Raw genomic sequence first — 18138 nt, 5'->3', positions numbered from 1 at the left:
GTGTTTTTTTATTATAATCGAATGTACAAATATGTTCTCTATCAAATAGTAGAAACAACATCCATCCATTTGAGTTTTTCTAGGGTTAATGAATCAATTGAAAAAATGCGTGCTTATGGGTCATCCATAAACCACGTAGTCGTTTATTGGGGCAAGGGAGATATTCTGCCCAATGACCATGGTCCATACAAATTGTATATTTTGTGTATGGACAAATGACTACTAGGGGGAAGATGGATCTAAAATTGGGAAAAAATAACCGCGTTGCTAATGGTAGCCCCTTGTGCATTTCTGTGCTGTCACTTCAATAGGGCCTAACTAACATGAGTGATTTCTCTTCATCGATTCTGCATATATGATGCATACCTACAGGCGTTTGTTCTGATGTTATTGTTCAAGAATAGATACATGCTGATGCGAAATATTTACATTTGTAAGGTTCTAATTTGCGCGTTACTTCCGCGTGGCATTAGGTTTGGTAGAATTTGAATTCAACAGCTGTTTTGGTGTTATGAAATAGGTGGTGGGGTTTTGCCCCCACGAGTTGATTAAAGTTAAGGTCCTTTGATAAGTTTTTAAAGGACAAATTTAACATATTTATTGCACGTAATACAAACTATGGCAGTGCATTAGTGGACCCTGTGGGAGTTGGAATCCCAGAACAAATTTCAACAAAAAGACAGCCACTGACTGCTTTCGGCTTAAAGTAATTAAGCTTAACAAAACACAATCATTTACGGGATTGACTGTTTAACGAGAAACTTGCGACGATCGACGCGCCACAATAATTCGTGGACGGAGGGTATTAGAACTAAGTTGGAGATGTTGATTTTGAAATTTTGAAGTAAACATCACCTCCATACACTAGCGATTCTCCGTTGGAATGTTGACGTTTGATTACAAATTGTCTAGAGGACCCAAACACTTTAACGTTCAAGGATCCGTCATCGTAATCATCCAAACTTCAACAGCCATTTTTCTGTTCAAAACTGACATTCAAAAATGTGTTCACTGTGTTTCGGTTGGAGAATAACATACAGTGAACACATGAATATATTCATGATTTTGAACGAAAAAACTGCTTTTGAAAATTATTGAGTTGATGACGGATCCTGCCCCCTTAAACGAATTCTCGTCATTCCGTGTCATCGGCTCAAAGATTGGCGTTCCCCACAAAAGTAGTAAAGAGAACATTACAAATGTAACTCGATGTTCTGTGATATGTCTACTCGCAGAAATTGTCCCTCATATATTAATTTGTTTATTAATTATAACTAGTTCTATCGCACAACATCAAAAATGAAGATTTTAATTACGGCAGCGACACGAATAGGCCAGGGGAAGTGGTTCACCCAGAGTGAATTTATAGCAGAGAAAAAGTAGATTTTGTATGAAAATTGACAGGAAAATGAATGACAAGTTCATCCACTTCTCCTGGCCTATTAAGACTAAGACAGCTAAATTTTCACATACTTTCATCGTCTTTTAAATATTATTGAAATGTTCATTTTATGTTGGTGGTAAAACACACGAGCAAAACAAACATTTTTGATTTTTTTTTATCACAGTCCAAAAAAAAATTCAATGAATGATAACAATCCCTTCGAAAACAGTTCTAAAAGTTTCTGCTTCGACATCATATCATTACGATATTCACTTCATTGAAAAACCTCATCCGTGCCTAAAATTACATCAGTTTTAATTACTGAACGTGGTTCTGACTTCAATTTATCTCCGTATCAACAAAAACACTCCTATTTATGCTCAAAATCATCCGTGCGTAATTAAAATTATTGAAATTTGTTGTTCATGTGTAACAAGTTCGGTGTTCATTTTATCATCCTGTTCATTTTTTCACCCCTTCCCCTATGACAAATGGTAAACAAACTATATGCTGTTACACACATTTGACTTAGCAATCTGTATGTAACCTAGTGTGTTATTTGTTTCTTTGCAACCACAGATTCAATTTCAATGTAACTTATTCATTTTGACAGCTCTAGGTTAAGTTACATGCAAGTAAAAATGCAACACCTATGTAATGTAAACAAAGCGTAAGTTACAATGTAATAGTTTAGTAACCAAAATTGAAAATCATCAATAAGATATGCTACAAATTATCTGGAATGCAACGGCAATGTAATTTGTTTTATTTTTCTAAAATATTGCATTTGTTACCAGTGCTACTTGGGTAGGACAGTCGCTGCTTAATAAAGTGCGAAGTGTTCCCACGTCAAAGCCGGAAAGGCTCGAAATGCTGGTGAATTTCGGCCTCGTTGTCCAAAATCTTGTTGGGCATCTCAAGGCCGCCAACCAACAAGCCCATTTGACTAATCTCACTATGCTACAAGAGTTAGTAGATAAATTGCCACCACACCTCCGGCTAGATTGGGCTTTGTATAAAAAAAAAGCGGCTGGACATGTGGATTTGGGTACATTCTGCGACTACATGAGTGCCATTACGTCGGCGGCGAGTGACGTAGTGCATTTCAGCGACTTCGAAGGACCTCGAATAGGCGGAAATGAAAGGCCAAAGAAGGAAAAGGCGTTCGTCAATGCTCACGTGACTTCCGATCCCAAGAAGTTGGAGCAGCAGGGACAGAAGGTTGAAAACAAAGACAGGTCGTGCTATATTTGCCAAAGCGTAAAGCACAGAATCAAGGACTGCAACGAATTCAAGTCCTTGCCACTCGGCGAGCGTCTGAAGACACACCAACTGTGTGCGATCTGTCTGGTGCCCCACGGACGGTGGTCTTGCAAGTCCACACGGACCTGTGGAATCGGGAACTGTGACAAGAGGCATCATCCGTCACTGCATCCCAGCCCACCGACTACTACCAAATCAACTTCTTCTGACAACTCCGGGGCACCGTCAAAATCCGATGTCACCGTTAATCTGCAAGACCGAATCCAGAAAGCTACGATTTTTCGTATAATCCCGGTGATTTTGTTCGGCAAGTAGGGAAGAGTATCTACTTTTGCCTTTCTTGACGAAGGGTCTTCGTCGACACTGATTGAAGCCGAAATTGCTGAACTATTGAATTTTGAAGGAGAATCTCAGTCACTGTCGCTGACATGGACAGCGAATGTTTCTCGACACGAATCGAATTCTTGGCTGGTCAATCTGATGATCTCTGGGGAAGAAAGCAATTTTCCCGTTGACGGCTGTGAGTACCGTGAGCAGTTTAGATCATCCTATACAGACGGTGGACTATGGTAAATTGTCCAAGCGATACCCGTATTTAGCTGGTCTACCTGTGTACCTCTTGTACCTCTTCAAAGAAGCTGGTCCGAGAATCCTGATCGGACTGAACAATTTGAAACTCGCGGTACCTCTCAAGGTACGTGAAGGCCGACTGAATGGGCTGGTAGCAGCCAAAACAAGACTGGGATGGGCTGTTTTTGGAAGCATCCATAGCTCAACAGAAAATGTGAGTTCTTCGGCAGTTTCGCACATCAACAAGAGCGTGGAGGATAGTAACGATACGATTTGGTTGAACTACCATCCGGTATGGCCGAACGTCGTCTGATTTGTCTCGAACGGAAGCTACGCAACCGCGCCACATTGCGCGAGAGCTTGGACAAACAAATTGCCGAGTACCAGGCCAAAGGCTATGCTCATAGAATAACGTCGCAGGAGCTCGAAAAAAGTGATCCACATCGAACCTGGTACCTCGCTCTTGGCGTCGTAACAAATCAATCCGCGCAAACCTGGAAAAGTGCGCATCATCTGGGACGCGGCTGCCAAGGTGAACGGAGTTTCGCTCAATGACATGCTGTTAAAGGGCCCAGACCTTCTTACGTCGGTGCCAGCAGTATTGTGTCGCTTTCACATTCGTGAAATGTACCATCAGCTGAAGATTAGGAAAGAAGATCGTCAGGTACAACGTTTTCTTTACAGAAACGACCCGTCTAAAAAGCCGGATATATTTGTGATGGACGTGACCATCTTTGGATCCACATTTCGCCTTGTTCGGCAAGTTTCGTAAAAAATACGAACGCGATGAAGTGGCAAGAAGCACTACCAGAAGCGACAGTAGCAGTCATAGAAAATCACTATGTTGATGACTATTTGGACAGTCGAGATACGGAAGAAGAATTGGCAATACTGGCGTCTGATGTACGGAAGATTCAGCAGAATGCAGGCTTTGAGCTACTTAACTGGCGTTCAAACTCGCTGAAGGTGCTGCAGATCATCGGAGAAAACGCAACAGAAACGAAGAAGGAGTTCAACGCTGACAAAGCAAATCAAGTGGAGCGTGTTCTTGGCATGGCCTGGGTACCGGAGAAAGACTTCCCAAGCAACAATGAAAGCTGAACAGCAAGAGTATTTGATGAATATTGGCTGATCAATGGTGTACAAGGCTGAACACCGTGACAGCTGAACAATAATTTGAAGAAAAGCTTATTAAACACTCTTATTCAGCAGTATACTCAAAGCTGAATATTGAGTTGAACAAACTATTTTTCATCTACAGTTTTAACTTTTGTTCAGCTAACCTGAATGATATTGATTAAAGGTTATTTAAAGCTTTAATCAAATCAACAGCCATTGTCGAAAAATTATTCACCTGTATGTTGATAAAAATATACATACCGAAATTGGGTCGAATACATAATTAATTATTATAAAACTGTTTCATTAAACAACAAAATTTTCACATCCCGAAGCAGACATGCTGTAAACGCACACGGTCCTATCATTTGTCGAAAAAAATCCTGAATCCGGCATTGATGACCTTGTGTAACAACAAGATAGAACACTACACTCGATGATGCAGATTTCTTTGTAACATTTTTAATTAACTTTACGAAATCGAAATCATTACCAACTTGCGTTGACAACAATTGAATAGCAGAAATTGAAAATAACCGAGGATTCTATTTTGAAACAAAAATCACGACACACTTTGACAGCTAACTCAAGTGTTTTGCATACCGCTGTTATCACTTCTTCAGCCTCAATGCAGCCTTTAAAATAGCCCTTATTCAGACAAAACAATATGTTAGTCCCTTGCTGTTGATGATGTTCACACAGTCTCATGTGTAGCAGATGTCAAGGTAAGTGGTTATAAATCAGCGAATCCCAGTTCAAATCTCAATGGCACATATTTACTAATCTTCATCTTTAAATTACAGCACTTTTCTACACTATGTGTTTGAAATTGTTAGTTGCGTTGATAAAACCCAAAACTATAAACCTGTAAATACTTTTTAATTTTTTTTGGTTAATTGTTGAATAATGGATGAATAAGCGATCGTTAAGCTTTCGAAGGTTGCCATCTGTTCTAAAAATAGAATTATGGTTATTGAAAGAGGCCTGAATAAGCGCATGCTAGACCTTTATTCAGCCTTCTATATAGCTTCAATTAAGCTTAAGGCTGAATAAAATCGCCAGAATTAGATGTGTAACAGCTGAACAACAGTGAATGCAGGCTATGAACAGCTTTTGTTCAAACAAAGGCAGAATTGAATTAGCTATAAAAGCGTTTGAGCAGCTTCAAATTGTTACCTGGATTTTTCATGTACTCCGTTCAGTTACCCGCACGGTGTCTTTGTGGAGTAACTTTATTACAAAAAAATAGATAAGTCTGAAATTTCGAACTAAAAACAATTAGACTTTGCTCTTTCATTTGCGACCAAAATCAAAATAATCGGTCGGGGGGTCCAGAACATTTCTTTTTATTTTGTGTGAAGTATTCATGGATATATGTTTTTGTACCGACACACATTGCGTTGAACATAGATACGGGACAAACTGCAAGATCAAACCATTTAAACACCTTGGCTTGGAAGGTAAAGCTGTTCTTGCTCAAAAGAGTCATTTTAGTTATTGTCCACGAAAAACCTTGAAAATCGTACTTAAATGTGTCATAATGATGTAAGAAGTTATTAGGAAATGTGTTTAATAGGTGAAGATGCATCGATATTAAACCTCAAATTTTTAAGAACTTGTTTGTAGATTTGTATCTTGAGAACCTGACAACCTTTTGCGTTGAACATTTTATTGATTAGTTGCCACCAGCGAGTGACCAGTGAGTTACAGGTTGTCTGCTTCTCTAGACTTGTGCTTTTGAAAATTCGAGGTTTGGCTTCTATGTATATTCACCCTTAAAACCATTGATAACTGAGTGTGTAGCTCGTTGTTATTAAGCAGATAAACGGACCAAAATAAAACTGTCACCGCTGGGAGACAGAGAATGATCTTCTCTTCGTCGTAGCATTGTGAAATAAAGTGTAAATCCATTCGTTTGCTCAGGAATAACAAGCTTTTTTTAGGACGAGATCATAAATTATGCGAGATTTCTCTTCTTACTCGTAGGGGATGGACACAAATTATGTCACGCTAAATTTCAATTTTTTCGACCCCCCCCCCCCTTTGTCACACTTTCTGTATGAGTCCTCCGATAATTTTGTAAGGCTTGTCACGCATGGCTTAACCCCCCCCCCTTGTAGCGTGACGTAATTTGTGCATGACCCCTTGATACAAAAGTGACTTATCCGCCTTTCAAACAAAACAATTTAGTTATTCGAATTAACTAGTAGAGGGTTTCGCATGTGATAAACCTTGTTATAAGGCATGTAATATACTTGCCCCATGGTGCTGAAAAATACGCTAATTTGGATGGTATTTGACAAGTTTCAAATCTTATATTTTTTATGTTATTTTCTTAATGGCACAGTGCTTATGAAAAGATCAGAAACTAATATCATGAGGCTAAAATGGGTTTGGGATTTTTGTACTTGTTTGCAGTACTATAACCCCATATTAACACCTCTACCGGCAGTTTCATTTTTTCAAAATATTCAAATCGCGATAACTTTTTTGTTTCTCAATATTTTTGAAAAAAATTTCCACGACTTCTCAAAAAACTCTCTTATTTTCAGAATCTGTATCGGTTTTGAGCATTGGTCATCTATATTTGGAGATATTCCAAAATTCTTTGGCGGACCGACGCATAGCCATAACTCGCGTAATTATCTCTGGCTACAGATTTTTTCTCATATTCGGTTATTTCCTTTTCAAAACTAAACTTTGATGAAAGTCTATTGTGAAGAAATTAAACAAATCGGTGTAACTGTTTTTATGTTTTTGGTACCACTCTAGCCGTAACGAGATCTTGAAAACTTCTTAAAACATCATATTGAAATTTTATATGGGAAGTGTCGGTCCCCCAAGGAACACCGAAATATTTTTAAAATCAGTTGACCAATGGTCAATCCCGACATACATTCCAAAAGTAGAAGAGTTTATTGAGAAGTTGTGAAAAAATGGTGGAAAAATATAGAGAAACAGAAAAGTTATCGCGATTCAAACATATTTTTGTGCTGAAAAAATGAAGCTGCCGTTAGAGGGGTCAAGCTAAATAATAGCAAACAAACTCATGATATCTCTTATGCTACCTGTCGAATTGAATTTCTCTCTTCAGCAAATTTCTTTATTATGGTTTGAAGAATGAGCTTTAACAATGGGATAATAAGTTTGTACTTACATTACAGTACAAGCGTGTTTGGAGCATACCTTAAAATTTCTTCATAGTAATTTCCATATAAACCTACATTGTCTTTGGGCCACTTTAAATCACCACTTAGAAAGCTGCGAATTTCACAGAACACTATTTTTATAGTAAGGATAGTAAGGAACATATGGGAGATTGGATTCTCAAACATTTTTTAATTCTAAACCGCCCTAATGTACATAAAAACATAGATAGGCAAATTCAAACATATGTGCAAGTCTCTCGAAATCAAAAAAAAAATTACTCTGGACCCCTCGACCGATTATTTTAGTTTAAGCAGCAAATAAACGCGAGAAACCTAGACTTTATTGTGGAGAAGTTTCAGACTTACCAATTTTTTTGCAATAAACTTGTTCTACGAAACACACCGTGCCCGACAATCAGGAACATGCAGGATCATCAAAGTTCACTGCAACGAAGCGAAGCGTCCTGAGGTTCGTGATGAGCGTTTTTGACCCGCTCGGGTAGATAGCGCATTTACTGGCGCACGGTAAGATGGAGGAGCTCAAGCTGTGGAGGGCTCAAGTGGGTTGGGATGATGCGATTCCAGCGAACATTTGCGAGAACTGGGAACGATGGATCAAGCAGCTTTCCAATTTGAGTGCAATACGTATTCCACGTTGTTATTTTCCCGGATACGATCAGGACAGCTTCAGATCACTGCAACTGCACATAGGATTTTGTTCTTCTTCGTCGTAAGCGCTACTATTCGTCGTATCAAACTTTAAATGTTCCACTACGGCGGATATTCAAACTTACCTGCAACATAGATTCATTATCCAAGTGTAATTTTGTGAAAGCTGTTATGGTTTGTACACTTATACACCAAAAATGCAATGAAACTACTGTATTTCGGTAAATAACTTCAGTTCAATTATCCACTTTGCACTTTTTCACCGAAATCGCATGGACGAACACGATTTGAGAGAAATGCTTAGCGATCGACTGAGCCACACCACTTTCCAACACAAGTTTCTTGCCGCCCCCGTGGGTGACTTACTTCGCCGGACACTTATTTTCACTATGGAAAACCTTCGTACTTCTTCACTGAAGGATTTCATTCCAATCACACGCCGTAAAACTTCAATAAATCACTAAATTTTACGAAATTTCCTCAACCGCCGCGTATAATTGAGAATGTAAACAAAGTTTAATCCGTCGTACTGAGAAAAAAGAACTTGTGCGCATCAATGTGTGCGCGACGCTCGACGTAAAAGTAAGGTTCCTTTGATTGTGTTGTTTTCGCTGTACTGTGAGCAAATGCCATAATGGTACGGTCAAAAGGAATTGTATTCATATGTTTGGGCTGAATTTTGATGACGAACAATTAATTTTAAAGGAAATTAGTATATTCCATCATGCTGAAGGAATGGAGGGAGATGCCAGTAGATCTATATGTTCTAGTAAAACATTTTATTATAGCGTTGGTATGTTGTGTTTTAGCCATTCAATACACACAGTGAGCCGTAAGTTGTGAGACGAATCTGGAAACTGATTGCGACGATGATGCATTTTCTTTGCATTATTTCCAAAAACAGATCAAGATTTATCAAAATGTTATTGTACAATGCTAAAGCCGTTTTGAGAAAGAATTGTTTGGCATCGGTATGTGTCAGCATCATTCTGGGAATGCAATACTGCAATCAGAGCTGTTAAATGTCATGAATATCACGTGACTTTGACAATTGAATATTGCTAATATCATCTTTCCCCGTGGAAAAAGTCATTCGAAAATGTTTTTCCCGGTGACTTTTTCCGATTTACTATCGGTTGGCAATATTTGCTGATGCGATATTTCGCTTGGAAGGGTGCTATAAACATTTTAAATTTTCAAAAATTTTGTCATTTAACAGCACTGACTGCAATACTGGGAAAATTGCAGTTCTCACTGATCAATGCTTAATACGATGGATACTAGCACATCACCCTATTTGTAGACGTAAGTGAGTTTGCATTCGCTTGTGTTGGCTATTTTCGAATAATTGATCGTGGTCAACCACGATGTGCATTGATAGCCTCAAAGGCCAAAGTGGCTCCACTGAAGCCGCTGTCAGTCCCTAGATTAGAGCTACAAGCTGCCGTTATCGGGAGCCGATTAGAGAAATCCATCGCCGAGAACCACACCCTTCTTGTAAGTCGCAGATTCTTTTGGAGCGACTCTAAAACTTTCATTTCCTGGATCGCCTCAGACGCTAGAAAGTACAAACCGTATGTAGCAGTTCGAATCCTGGAAGATACACAGCCTGAGGAGTGGCACTGGATACCTACCAAACTCAATGTCGCGGACGAGGCCAAGCGGATAAACAAGTGCTGAATCAGGAGGATCTGGTTCGCGCAGAGAGGGCTCTGTGGCGAATTGCTCAAGCGGATTCATACTCCGAAGAGATTTTCAGTCTACAGAAGATCAAAAGTGCAGAAGGAAAACTGGCATCGAAACTTGATAGAAGCAGTCCAATCAGGCAACTATCGCCATTCATAGACAACTTTGGCTTGATAAGATTCATAGCAATTTGTTTTTGCAAAGTTGTAGCATAGTGAATTGTTAGCATTCTTAGAGAAATGTAATTGATAGCATCCAAACATTGGATTTTATATCATGAAATACTTCATGAAACATTAAGAAAAACACTATTTTCAAGAGTTTTCTTCATCAAATTTTCACTTATTGGCATATTCATTACTGGATCAAAATCGGATATCAATCAAATTCCAATTTGTAACATTTTTATGAAGATTATGTTTCCATATACTATCCCCTAAGCTTATTTACTACTAGTTTGAGATTCGAATAATGAAGCTACAGTAGAAATGCACTAAATAGTTTCCAAAAGGATTGTACTAGTTGAAACATTAACAAATATGCAACATTTTCCCGGTGTAAATTGAAATTCCCGTAGGGGAAGGGATGGTAAAATGAACACCTAAAGGATATCATCATGTTTCTGAAAGAAAAACAAGGAATTTGTATACCGTTTTGTCTCAAATTCCAAACAGACTTATATTCCGAACATTCGGTTTTTGTATGGCGATTTGGTTGAAATGTTTCGCTGAAATATGTCATCAAATAACAAGGGAATGACAGTCGATTGCAATTCAGTTTTAACGTATTCCAATTTATTTTATACCTCGAGTGTAGTGACGATTCTCTAGTTCAAGACCAGTAAAACTAGCTCTAAAGGGAAGGTCACGATGGTGTTACACGGGGTTTTATACCGGACTATTTTTGTTAGATTCTACATGTCGAAATATGAAAAACCCCAAAGCCTTTCGGGTGATGGACCAGCGGTGTAGGCAGGAGGGGCTCTAAAAGGGGCAATTTTGTACGTATATTATATTATTATGCTAATTGTAAATTCGACAAAAATATTTTTTAGTAGTTATTGTGATGTTAGAGAACAGAATTTACATTGATGTATGCTTAAAATGTATTTTTCCATGCCATAGGCGCAATCGGGATGGGTTTCTTGTTGGTATACTATTTCAATAAAACCAAATTTGTTTTGGTGTCCATATTCTATGTTAGTTACGCCAATGGCATAAAAATACATTACAAACATACATTAATGTCAATTCTGTTCATTACTATCGTAATAAATACTGCGAAAAATCTTTTTGACAAATTTTCAATTGACTCAATAATATTAATTTCGTTCTTTATGAGCTCCTCCTGGCTACACCACTGGTCCATTACCCGAAAGGCTTTGGTTTTTTTTTTTTATATTTCGACCAGTAGAATCTAACAAAAATAGTCCGGTTGAAAACCCCGTGTAACACCATCGTGACCTTCCCTTGTCAGATAAATTTATTTGCGAAATAATTCATTTGAATACGATTTTTACGCGCTGTTCGGAATTTGAATCAACGTGTTCGGAATATGAAACAGAATGAACACAGTGTTCGGCATTTGAATCAAAATGTTGTTCCATAGTTTTACGTAAAATTAAAACTAAACAAGTTCAAACAAGCGATTATATCGGCACACTCATCAACTAATCATTAGGCTTTGTTGATAAAGTACAATTTTCACAAATATCATCTAATTTATGCCTATCAGATGCATTTGAAGTCACTGTTGGCCTTAAGTGTTCGCAATATGAGTCAAAACGGTAGTTCTATTGCACAAGATTGAAAATATGTTATTTATATCAGCAACACGAATTCAGGCTGAAATAGTTAAATTTTTCCACATTTTTATCTCTTGCAAAAACCGATGCAAATGTTCATTTTACCTTCACTATGTGGGTAAAATGAACAGCTATTGGTGGTAAAATGAACATCATGCAAAAAACGTGAGCAAAACAAATATTTTTGAAAATTTTCATTGCATTCCTGAATATATATATCCATTAATGATTGCAACCCATTCAAAAAATTTGAAGGTATCAGATTTGATATAATATCATAAAGATATTCACCTCACTGAAAAACCTCAAGACTCCCGAGCTAAAAGTTGCGCCTGTTCTAATATTCAAACGTGATTTTCTAAAATCTTAGTTTTCGTTGACATCAACTGACCTCCGCATCAACCCGGACACTCCGATTTATCCTATTTATCGTCCGTGCAGAATAAAAGTTTAATCAAATTTGTTTTTTCTCGGTAAAATTCACGGTGTTCATTTTACCACCACTTCCCCTATATTTCCCGTTTTTCTTCTGGTGATTTGAAATTACCGGCTTTTCAACGGTTTTCCCGATTTACCGGTGCACTATGGGTTTCCACAAAGACTGACGGCCAAACATATTTTTTTCATCTCATGTTGTATTTATGAGTTTTATGATACACATTTGATGTTTTATTTACAAAAAAAAAACAAGTTTTCGAGACTAACTATTGAATAGGGCCTATAGCGAATTAATATGTTTTATTACTAATGTATCATATAAGCCATTTGTGCAATTAACGATGTGCAAACCATTATAAATATTTGGATTTACTTAGAAATGATGATATGAATGATTTAGCGATATATAGTGTTTTCTGAATAATTTTTTAGCTGTTTTTAGTAGAAAATGGTTAAAAATATTGGAAAAAATCAAAAAGCCCTATATTAAAAAAGTGCTAATTTGTGCAGCTAAATTGTTCACGATCCATTAGTTTACATCTCAAAGTACCCTTGGAAATAAATTTTTGCCTGGGACAACTTGGGACAAAAAAGTATGGGATGTGTAAAGCTTCGATATAAAATCAAATAATTTTTTTTCAGTGCGCTTCCCACATTTTTCCGACCAAAAGTACGATTTTTTATTTCATTTTATTAGTTTAAGATAGCTTTCTGAATAATCTTCCGCACAGTGTATAAAGATCTGCATAAAATATTACGATTATGCAGTATATTGTATTCAATGTGTACCTTGTGTTTGCACTGAATTCTTTATTTTTCTTGAAAACTCTAACTTTGGCATACTGTATCAATTAAAATGTAAAATCTTGTCCTGGTATTCCAGGAATATCTTAATAGAATTATTTACAATGGAATGATGTACAAGAAAAACCTATCAGAACAAGTCATTTTTTTCGATTATTGGCCACCTGATCGCCCATAGTGCGGTGCGCTGGTCACCTTGAACTGTGCCATATACAATCAAAGCATGCTCGTTTTCAACTCGTGATTTCCTTTTTGAGAGCTTACTTTGCCTCTCAGAATGCTGCACCGCGTTCTTCTCTTTGTGCTTCTGTGCGTGCGCGTTGCATTCTTCGTCTTACCCGAAGGCAAATTGCTCGAAGATTTGCAATAATAGGGTGCAGAGCTACTTGGGCACTTTCATGATTCACTTTGGCATGGGGGTTTTCTCGGCCGAATTGTATGAAACTTTGCACAAAGAAGCACTTCAATACGATGCATATTGAGGCCAAATATGAGCTCAGTAGCTTTCAAAAAACCCCACTGCCGAAGTGAACCAAAACTGCCAAGAATAGGATCCAGGTCCCTTGTAGTATTGCTTGTCTCAATCTAACATACAGAACTGTGTCGCAATTCTGCTAAAATTGTATTTGTACTATCTTTACGAAGTTAAACTTGTAGCTTTGCTTGCTGTTTCCTTTTATTTGTTCGTACTAGTATTGTTATGTTGTATTGCTTGTAAAACAGCGCTTTTATCTTCATTTGTGAAAATTTCATCCGAAAAAAGAAAATAATGTTTGTTTATTTTCAAAAAGATTACTTCAAAAGATCAAGTAAATTTGATAAATTTTAGTTTTTAATCGATTTTGGGCACCTTTGAGGGTTTGCCCAACTTGTATATCAAGACGCGCCACTGTACTCCGCTTATTGCTCTATTGCGTGAAACTTTCCATGCTTCAACTATCCATAAAGGGTGGTCTGGTCGCATTCATACGTATCCAACTGCTGCGTGGCACCGACCTGGAGGAAATCTCATCTTTTCATATATCGTTGGATTATTCGGATTATTTGCGTTCAAATATTACATTTTTAATATCGCAATTATTATTAAAAGCATAAATCCGATTTAAGTTGGTTGGCGACTGTGTGTGCAAGCGAGCGCATATTTTCAAATGCCAATTTTTATGGATGAGTGCCATTGCTGCTTGTTGCGAGTGTGCCTACGCGAAGGTTATATGTGCAGTGGCACATGCTTCCGGAGTGTGTTTATTGCTTTCGCATCTATATGTACGTGCCCAGCCAGAAACGCTTTTCCGGATGCAAACGATGTGGCTCTGTTCTGGTTCTAGAAGCGAAGGTAAAACCAATATTATGGCTGAGCAATAAAGATTTCTGATTCACGTGGGATATATTTTTCAATAATACCAACGGAATACGGTGGTCGTAAAAAAGAGGCTCATTTCCCGTCACTGTGCAATCAAAGAATCGCAGTTATTTTCCCAAGATACACCTTCTTGGGTTTTTAAAGTGTCTTGTTTAATTTTGAAATTCGTGTCAAGAAGGAAACCAATCATCACCAAACGATATACCATGACAATAAAGAAAATGGAAATTTCTGCATGTGTATTGTCCTTAGATGGCCTCACCCTGATGGGTTTACTTCAAAATCAATGGCAAACATTTTGAAGAAAAATACATTGAAATCAAACGTTTGCTTAACATTTTAGATTATTAATGTAAGGTTTTGTACAACGCTTTAGAAAAACCATAAAAAAACGAAATGAACAATTTGTTTTATTGCAACAAACATCAATTGCTGACCCGTACACTGGAAACATATTTCGTTTTATAAATGTAATTTTGATAGTTAAAAAGCATTTTTCATATATCTAGTATCAAGAATTTTGTCATCAAAATTCATTTATATGTTCTATTCTATTCTTCTTGGCATTAGGTCTTACCTGGGACAGAGCCTGTTTCTCAGCTTAGAGTTCTTATGAGCACTTCCACAGTTATCAAATGAGAGCTTTCTTTGCCAAAGTTGCCATTTTCGCATTCGTGGCTCGTGTGCCAAGAACGATAATACTCTATGCTCAAGGATGTCAAGGAAATTTCCATTACGAAAAGATCCTGGACCGACCAGGAATCGAACCCAGTAATATAATCAGGGGCCCAGATAGCCGTAGCGGTAAACGCGCAGCTATTCAGCATGACCATGCTGAGGGCCGTGGGTTCGAATCCCGCTGGTCTAGGATCTTTTCGTAATGGAAATTTTCTCGATTCCCAGGGCATAGAGTATCTTCGTACTTGCCACACGATATACACATGCAAAAATGGTCAATTGGCAAAGAAAGCTCTCAGTTAATAACTGTGGAAGTGCTCATAAGAACACTTATCGGAGAAGCAGGCTTTGTCCCAGCTGGGACGTAACGCCAGAAAAAAGAATATAATCAAGGATGTGTATCACTTGAACAACAATTTTCCTCGATTAAGAAAAATGTCTCAGATTTCTGATGCATCTTAAAATCTCGTGAAAGCCCCATGATTTTTGACATGATGAAAAGTCATTGTTCATCATGGTCTTTGACAGTGAACTGAAATAGTTGGCTTAGTTTGCGGTAGCGTAGCTGTAGTTTTGGTAATGCGTCCGTGTACAGAATGGAAATTGTGGGTTCAAGTCCCGCCGGCTACATAATCTTTTAGCATGATGTTACCACAATTACACTTAATTTGGCAAATACACCTCTATCTGCCGATATTGAATACCTTTCCTCTAAAAGTAAAAATTGTAAAAAAGTTGACTGCAAAGATCGTAATAAAAAAAAACGATATTAATAGCTCGGAAAGCTTGAGAATATTAGGGAGAATTTGCATTATTTAAAAAGAGAAAAACTTAAAAAGACAAAATCAACTTGAATAAAAAGCAGATGCGGTAGATTAGAACTTGCATTGTATTCTAGTAATAATTATTGACTTTGTCTTGGTCGTATTCACCTCGCGTTTCAGGCGGGTGAACAGGTCTATCACCTTTTCAAATGTTCGGCCGACAATATCCATATCATCCGCGAAACAAACAAATTGACTGGATCTCGTAAAAATATTGAAAAAAAAAATACCACGAGAGAGAAGGGAGGATCAGGAAATACAAAAAAATACCACGTCGTTTATACACAGCCCCTAAGGCGCTTACTCTAAATTCAACGAATAGATATGTCCATCGAACCGTAGTACATCATTCCCGGTTTTGGATTGGACCATCAATCAGCGCCATGGGACGAATGACATTCAAATCAGGAAGTATCGGCAAGAGTCCGTGTCAGCATTACATACATCTCCCTCTTTCATCCCTTTCCGCCCCATACCCGTAACGCAAAAATCTATCACCATTTCGCATCGCCTTCGACGTTTCCATTATAGCCTCTGGGCTAGGATTGAGTCGAATCACGTTGAATGTATGTAGAGAGCTGCTTGCTATTCGTGCGCCACTACCCAAGACGATGCGATGGCAAACGGTCTGTTGTTCAAGAAGCGGAAGTCGTGGAGGTATCTTTCACAATTGAAAATGCTGATTTCATTATCGATGCAAGAAGAGAATTAAATTGAATTTTGTGAAAATTTCATGTTCATATGATGCAATATGCCACCACGTCGTATCGCACGTCATTGGTCCGTATGCCCATGTCTGTTTTATAGTGGATAAATCACTATGTAACGCTTCTTCTTTTTTATTGGTGTTATGTTCCAAATGGGAAAGAGTCTGCTTCGCATATTAGCATTCTGAAAGCACTTTCACAATAATGAATATGTGTACTAAAATATTCGAAAAAGATCATCAACTGGATCGGGATTTGAACTCACCATTCGTAACATTTTCTTCTTCCGTTTTTTACGTTTTACGTCCTCACTGGGACAGAGCTTGCTTCTCAGCTTAATATTATTATGAGTACTTCTACAGATATTGACTAAGAACTTTCTTTGCCAAAGTTGCCATTTTCGCATGCGTATAGCGTGTGGCAGGTACGATTATATTCTATGCCCAGGGAAGTCAAGGAAATTACCATTACGAAAAGATCCTGAACCGACTGGGAACCCGAGCAAAGTTGAATAGCAAAATGATAACAAATCTTGTTACCTGGTTATCATCATTTGATAACTGATTTTGTTATCACCTTGGCTGAATTAACAGCCAACATAACAAAAATGAGAACTCAAATTTGTTTGTCGAATAACAAAGTAATAGTAAATTATGTTATCTTTGAGTTCAAGTTGATAACTAAATTTACATCATCATAAAATTTTGAATATTATGGTCATAAATTAGGGAAAAATTTTGAGAGATGAGTGTTTTGGATGAAACTTACGCTCCAAATAATTTAACAGAATTTTGTATGACGAAAAGTCAACTTTGTTTAATAACACACGCTTTATAAAAATGTTATAGAAAATATGAATGATAACATATTTTGTTATCAACCTGTTACAATGATAACAAATTTTGTTATCATTCAGTTATCATTGATAACATAATATCAAAATGATAACAGCGATAATAAAAGTTGTTATCAATTTGATATCATCCAGTTATCCGCCTTTGCTCGGGTAATCGAACCCATACACCTTCAGCATGGCTTTGCTTTGTAGCCGCGGACGCTAACCACTCGGCTAAGGAAGACCATTCTCAACATGTTTAGTCTGAATAAGTAGCTGTGTGCATACGATTTTATTGCAACGGGAATGTAAACTTTGGCAATCAAAAATTGATGTCAAGAGAAATATTTTTTTTTCTTTTGGTTTGAAAACAATGTGTTTGCATGTCAACATTCGTTAGTTGATCTTCACCGGTGATAGGTAAGTTGGAATCATTTTTTTTGGCACAAAGCCGTTTGGCATAGAGTCGATTGGCATAATGAGTCTGAAACCAAATATTACTTAAGGTGATATTCGCTTTTACGTTTCTGTTGTATTCCACTCACAACATCAGGATTATTTTGGAATTAATGTTAACATAAAGGAGCATCATTCAACAATTTTATGCTAATTTAGGGATTGGCGTAACTATAATTCTGAAGATTTGGGTCAAAATTATGGTAAATTAAAAAAAATCTGGTGCGGATGTAATAGAGTACAGTAGAATAAGGAAATATCCAATTTCTGGTAGACTTTCAGATGTGTTTAATAGAACTGTAGTTTTATTATTTCAACTGATATTAATATCAAGAAATTGTATGAATTACTGATAATCTTTGCATTTTCAAGATGATTCCAGGACATAGAGC

The sequence above is a fragment of the Aedes aegypti genome, chromosome 3 (assembly GCF_002204515.2).
Source record: "Aedes aegypti strain LVP_AGWG chromosome 3, AaegL5.0 Primary Assembly, whole genome shotgun sequence".
Taxonomy (NCBI): Eukaryota; Metazoa; Arthropoda; class Insecta; order Diptera; family Culicidae; genus Aedes; species Aedes aegypti.
This window is presented reverse-complemented; position numbering follows the sequence as displayed.